At 41.3% G+C, this 6,168-nt stretch overlaps 1 long non-coding RNA gene across 1 annotated transcript; it reads right to left on the bottom strand.

Annotated features, from left to right (window-relative positions):
- Nucleotides 1-751: 751 nt before the first annotated feature.
- Nucleotides 752-4,366, bottom strand: LOC119864953. Its single transcript, XR_005368367.1, has 3 exons — nt 3,147-4,366; nt 2,053-2,190; nt 752-1,750 (listed from the first exon to the last, which is right to left on the bottom strand). It is a non-coding gene; the product is annotated as an uncharacterized LOC119864953 (long non-coding RNA).
- Nucleotides 4,367-6,168: the final 1,802 nt, after the last annotated feature.

The following is a 6,168-nucleotide window of genomic DNA, read 5'->3' as shown; positions in this document are numbered from 1 at the left end:
GCAATAGATTCCAACTACCCAGATTCTCTAATGAGAACACCTCAAATATATTCCTTGAAAGGAATAGTTCATATGACATTATGAAGTTAAACACTAATATTTCACGGAAACAAGAAGAGGTCAGTGTGACATGGGGCAATGAATGGAAAATCAAGAAGGCCCAGTGGTAGATACTAGCTATACCACAAATGTGATGCTTGAACTTAATCTCTAATTCTTAAGCAAGTCATACTGGCTGTATAATTAAAATATATCTGAATACTTCCTTGCACCTCCACTGGTACTGCTGCCATTCAAGTTCCCATTTTTCTTGTCTCGATAACTATAGTACTCTCTTAATGGGCTGTACCACTTTGCTGCTTATAATCTGTGATGCATGCAGCAATCGGATGATCCCTTGCTTAGTCGCATCAGGTCACTCCCTTGCTAGGAACCTCCACTCGCTTCTCAACATACTTAAAATACCAAGTCCTTTTCTTGGCTCTAAGACTGGATACTTGGCAACTTGTGCAAGTATCTCATTGACTACTGATCACTCTTCCCCACCATCACCCACTGCAGCCACACTGGACTTTTTAATGGTTGTGTTTTTTTGTTTTGTTTTTTTTTTTTTTTTTTAACATGCCAGGGCGCCTGCGTGCTTCAGTCGGTCAAGCATCGGCCTGTAGCTCAGGTTATAATCCCAGGGTTTTGGGATCAAGTCCCACATTGGACTCTTTGGTCAGTGAGGAGTTTGCTTCTCCCTCTGCCCCTCCCCTCGGCTCATGCTTATTCTCACTCTCAAAAATAAATGAAATCTTAAAATAAAAAAAACATGCCAAACATGTTTCTACTGTAGGAACTTTGTACTTGCTATACCTTCTATCTAGGATCCATTCTTCCTCCACATTGTCACATTACTAACTCTCCATTCAGGCATCAGCTCATATATCACCAACTAAGTTCACTATCCCCATGATTATGACCCTCATAAAACAGAATCCTTATTCCCCACGCTTTTAGCTTGTTTCATTTTTCCTTTGACATATCGTCTACTTTTTTCTTTGTTGCCTATCTCTCCCCAGTAGAATATGAACTATGTGAAAATAGGGTCCACTGCAGGATCCCTGGTGCCTAGAACAGTGGCTACTCTTTGGTAGATGTTCCATAAATGTTGAATAAATGATGGATTTAGGTCAAGTGAAGCCTTCTAACAGAGAACTTCAGATAAGTGTGTCTGTTAGGTCTCAAGGCATTAAAGTGGAAATTCCTAATAATGTTGAATGGTTGGGTTTTTTAAATTATATATTTCTCTTCCCAAGAGCAACATGTCACATTATATATGTCATCCTCAAAACTAGGTCATCTTCCACTTCCTGAGTGCCAACAGCCCTTCAGAATTGCTGAGGAGAGAAAGTCTCGGGTTCTCACTTAAAAGTATGAGGACAAGAATATTTCCATCCTGTCCTAAATGTTGCACGGATCCTTCTCTTTCAGGTTAACTCCAATACTGTCTTTTCTGATGACTCAGAAGTGTCAGAGCATGTTTTTAAAAAGTTGCTCTAAAAGCGGCCCTCACATGGAGATATGAGAAGTTAGGCTGGTAGGTGTCTGCAGTGTGCATCACAGTTATCGCAACTAGATTTTTTCAGGTGTTGTCTTTTATGATAAGCTTGCTTTGTTTCTGGCTGAAGGAGTTGCTTCTTTTCTCAGCAGGTGTGGCCCTTTCCATAACTTGCTCCCACTTGCATGGTAGCTCCTGCCAAAACTCCTGACAAAGTGGAAAATATTACAAAGCACTGTAAGTATTTAGAGTGAAAAACTATTACTCAACGGCTTAAAGGTATTCGGCAGTCCTAAAATCTTAAATCAAGATGTATATGCATATGTGTGTGTATGTGTAACTGAGCACATGCCCAAAAGTAGTTTAGAAACTATAAGGCACTTAGAGAAATATTTGCATTTGTTGAAGACATGCTCAGATTTGTTGAAGAAACCTTTACTGTCCAACGCATCCATTTTCTCCTCACACACACCCACTTGGCTAGTCATTTCCTATGTGTCTTCTCTCACCTGTTCTTCACCAGCATCCTTCTCCCAGGTGTACCTCCTCAGGGCTATCAAGGGGCCTCTTCTTCACTGTCTTGGCACGTGCCATTTTAAGAAGGAATCTCAGGAACTCCAAAGGCTAGTTGTAGACGAGATTCTAGACTGAAATCGTGGAGGCAAAAAGAAGAGGGACCAAGGATTTGGACCTTAGAATTTTTTTACTCAGCATTGATCAGGTCTTACTGTTACGGGATACCTCAAAAGGGACCATAATGGCAGGCATCACTTCCTTCCAGAGGGTCCTCTGGCCAGAGGGTGGCCGCCTATCACACTGTTGGAGGCCTGTATTGTATTGATGTAGGGGTGAAGAGGTTCATGATCAGGGCAGAGGTGAACATTCTCTTAAACTCTTAAGAGGCTTCTATCTTAGCCCTGAAGGAAACAATACCTTATCTCTCACCCTTTTGGCGGTAGTAAAAGGGAGATAAAATTGCTAAATAACATTTACTATTTCCTCTGTAAGTAGTACATCAGCAGCACAGTATAGTTGGAAAAGTGAGATTTGAACTGCTTCTGAGCATCCATGATCTAGAAAACCTACCATTTAGGGAAAGGAGAAAACTTATTAAGAATCATCCAAATCTCCAGGTTGATTATACAAGTCCCAGTAATCTAATCTGGGCTCTAAAATATATTATTCTAAATAAAATAAAATAAAATAAAATAAAATAAAATAAATATATTATTCTGAGTATTGACTTAGAGATACTATAGAGATAGTAGACTATGGATAGAGATTTATATTAGGCTAAAGTAAATGAAGCTGTCATTGAGATATTTACATATTCTTCTATCTCGGAAGTTGTAGACAATTCCATTCTTGAGACTGTGAGATATTCCTGAAATATTACAGACTGAAAGACATCATCAACTATTCAGTTTGTCCAAGCATGCCTAGAAGGTTACTTATTTATCATCATCCTTATGTAAATACAGTTATACGTACTCTAGAATATTAATTCTGTAAATATCCAGGTCTTTCTGAATTGGCCCAATAATAAGAGTAGCTAACAATTATTGACCACTTTTAAGAACATAATAATTCATTTAAAACTCACAATAGTTCTTTGAGGTTGCTGCTGTTAATATTATCATCTCCATTTTATGAACGAGGAAACTGAGATAGAGAGGTAAGATAATTTCCTGAGTTCCATGGCCAGGAAGTAGTAGAGCTAGATTTGAACTCAGGTGGTCTGACTTCAGAATCTGCATTCACAACCCCCAACAATCCACAACCAAATGAGTTCTCCCATGTTTTCTTTATAGGTGTACTGATATCAGTCAGCTACCATCCAGAGTGGAATCTGGGGGCAAGGGTTATTGCCTTTATGATACCCAATGACTCAATCCTCTTGCTCTAAGAGCATGTTTGCCAGTTTTGAAGTCTCAGCCCAACATTTTGAAACAATCCATTCCTTAGAGAGGGAGGCAATTCCTCCAACTCTTGCTCAAAAGACTTCTAGTAGGCCATTTACTTGGACAGTATTCCAGGTATTTGAGAGATAGATGCAGAAATCCTTAAGAGCAACCCCTCTTCCTGCAGTCAGCAGTTTGCTAAGATGAAGCTCCGGCATCTGAACTTCTCACTGGGAAGTGGTCTCAACAGCACATGAGAAGGTGATCCTTGGCAAATGCTAAATCTAAGCGACAGCAGGCACTTGCCTTTCTACGGCCTTTGTAGTGAGATGTGTAGGGGAAACAGTTGCATTTAAAGGGCCATTGATGCTGTTACCTGGCAGGACTGTGAGCTTCTAGCCTTGAGACACATTGGAAACCAGATATGCTGGACTAGGCCCAATCTGCGAAGCTCCCTGATGCACAAGAGTCCAGCATTGTGTTGATCTGTAAACAGATTCTATCTCCCCAAAGTTCTTGGAAACCAGATAGCCCTTCATCTCACATCCGCACTTTAGTCCAGAGAAATGAGGGTAGGCTCTTGGTCAGAGCAGGGAAGGGCTGAGCAGTAGGGCATGGTACAGGCTGTTCCTCTGTTATCAGCGGGGACGGTTTCCTTCAAATAGGGCACCTGAACACGACATGGTGGCTCAGAGTTCAAATAGAGCTGCTCTGTCTGCTGGCATGTTTGTCTACCAGCGTTATTGCAGGATTTATTTCTTCTTTTCTACAAACACCATTCTTCCAAATTGTTTCGAGCTTTCACCTTTGCCTATTTTTCCAGCCCAGGTCGTTTGATCGTGTGGTGTGGCCAGGTATTTAGGCAAGGTCACACGCAGCTATGGGCAGTTCTGCATAAGTATCCTCTGACTCTTGGACCCAAATTATGATGCGGTATCATTTATAGACAGCTCAAATTTTGCTGTGCACTGGCAGCAGGACAGATCATGGTGTTTACCAGAATCATCCTGGCAGGGAGAGGGTATGTATATAATACGATAGCCTGGAAGTGCATGCTGCTGTCCAAGATGGGATTGCAGGCTGCATGGATGGCAATGAATTTTCCCAAAAGGCAGAATAAAGAGATGCCTTTTTACTTCCCTATCTCAGATGCATTCAGACCTACATCATAATGTTGCACAAAGTGCCCCCCAAGAGTGGGTGTGGCCTGTTAGAGGACAAGCAGAAAAGAACAACTCCTGCTACACTTAGTCAACAGACTAACAAAGGTCACCACCTTCGAGCAGAAGCTGATGTCCTCACTGAACACAATAATGTAGTTGTCACCTCTTCTACATAACAATAGCAATGGGCTTGATCCTGGAGCCTTAGATTTAGGCAAGAGCATCCAGTTGTCCCTTAAAGGGTCAGCCTCGCAGTGGCACCAGTCAGGATTAGTACAAGGAGCAGAAAATATGGGCAGCAGAAAAAAAAAAAAAAAAAGATCCAAAATGAGGTCCGGGCTCATTTTTATTGGGTCAGTCCAGTTGAAATCATGCAAAGTTCAGACAGTCCTTTTTCTAGCCTCCAAACAAATGGCAAATACCACTTCTTTTTTTTTTTTTTTTTTCTTATATTTTCCTATAGTTCCTACATTCAACTCTTTAGTTCATCTGAGATTTACTCTGGTGTGTTATGTGAGGCCTACCTCTAAATGGACATGTTCATATAAGGCACTATTGTATGCTGGGTCAACATTTATGCATTTGGTCATTGTTGCTAGTTCAAGGTACACTGTTTGGAGCTAGAGATGATAAAGATCATAAGGAATGTGCTCCTTATTCTGCGGCAGCTTATTATCCATTTGAGGAGATGAGCGTACCTAGGTAACTAACTGTACATATAAAGCAGCCTGTGAAAAGTGCCATATGAACAACATAGAAAAGAGAGACTATGAGGCTTTTTTGTGTGTTTTTTCCTCTGATTTTTTTCCCTATGTTTTTTTTTTTTTTCCTCTGAAAAAATATTAGGGGAATAGAAATCTATTCCTTCTGCCTGAGATAATAAGAGTTTTCCCAGAAGGGGTGTGATTTGGGATGAGCCTTCAGGGATAGGTAGTTGGTTGTAATGAACAGAAAACCACATGAATCATCTCAATAAAAATGATGAAGGATAGTTGGAAGAAAAGCAGGCAGGGACCAGCCCCTGCCCCCACCTCCCCACAACCACCAAGAGGAAACCACGCTTGAAAGGATTTTACACCCACCCTGGAAGGAGCCCTCCACCCTTTCCCATGAGATAGATTGATGACAAAAACCTGATTGGATGAGAGACGCAGGGAAGGTTCATCAGATTAAAACAGCCTGCCAACAAGCCCATAAAAACCCTTAGACGTAGAAACTCCAGTGGCAACCCCTTTGGGTCCCTTCCCTCTTCAGGGAGCGTTGTATCCTATCACTCAATAAATTTGCTTTGCTGCCTACCACTCTGTCTGGTCTAGCTCTTCATGCTTCGGAGGGGTGTGACCCCAAGAACAGTGGGCACCAAAGGAGAAGAAATCCTGTACCAAAAAGAGGGAGTTATCCACTCTCACTTCAAAGAATGTATACCAGAAGCAAACCGGCAGAAATATGAAGAGCCAGCACAAGGCTATTTACCATACCATTATTCGTAACAGCAAAAGATTGAGAGCAACCCAAATGTTATCAGAATGGGACTAGTTGAGAAAACTATAATACGTCCACA

This window comes from Canis lupus, chromosome 13, assembly GCF_011100685.1.
Source record: "Canis lupus familiaris isolate Mischka breed German Shepherd chromosome 13, alternate assembly UU_Cfam_GSD_1.0, whole genome shotgun sequence".
Taxonomy (NCBI): domain Eukaryota; kingdom Metazoa; phylum Chordata; class Mammalia; order Carnivora; family Canidae; genus Canis; species Canis lupus.
The sequence above is the reverse complement of the archived record's forward strand: the minus strand, read 5'-3'. Positions and strand labels throughout refer to the sequence as shown.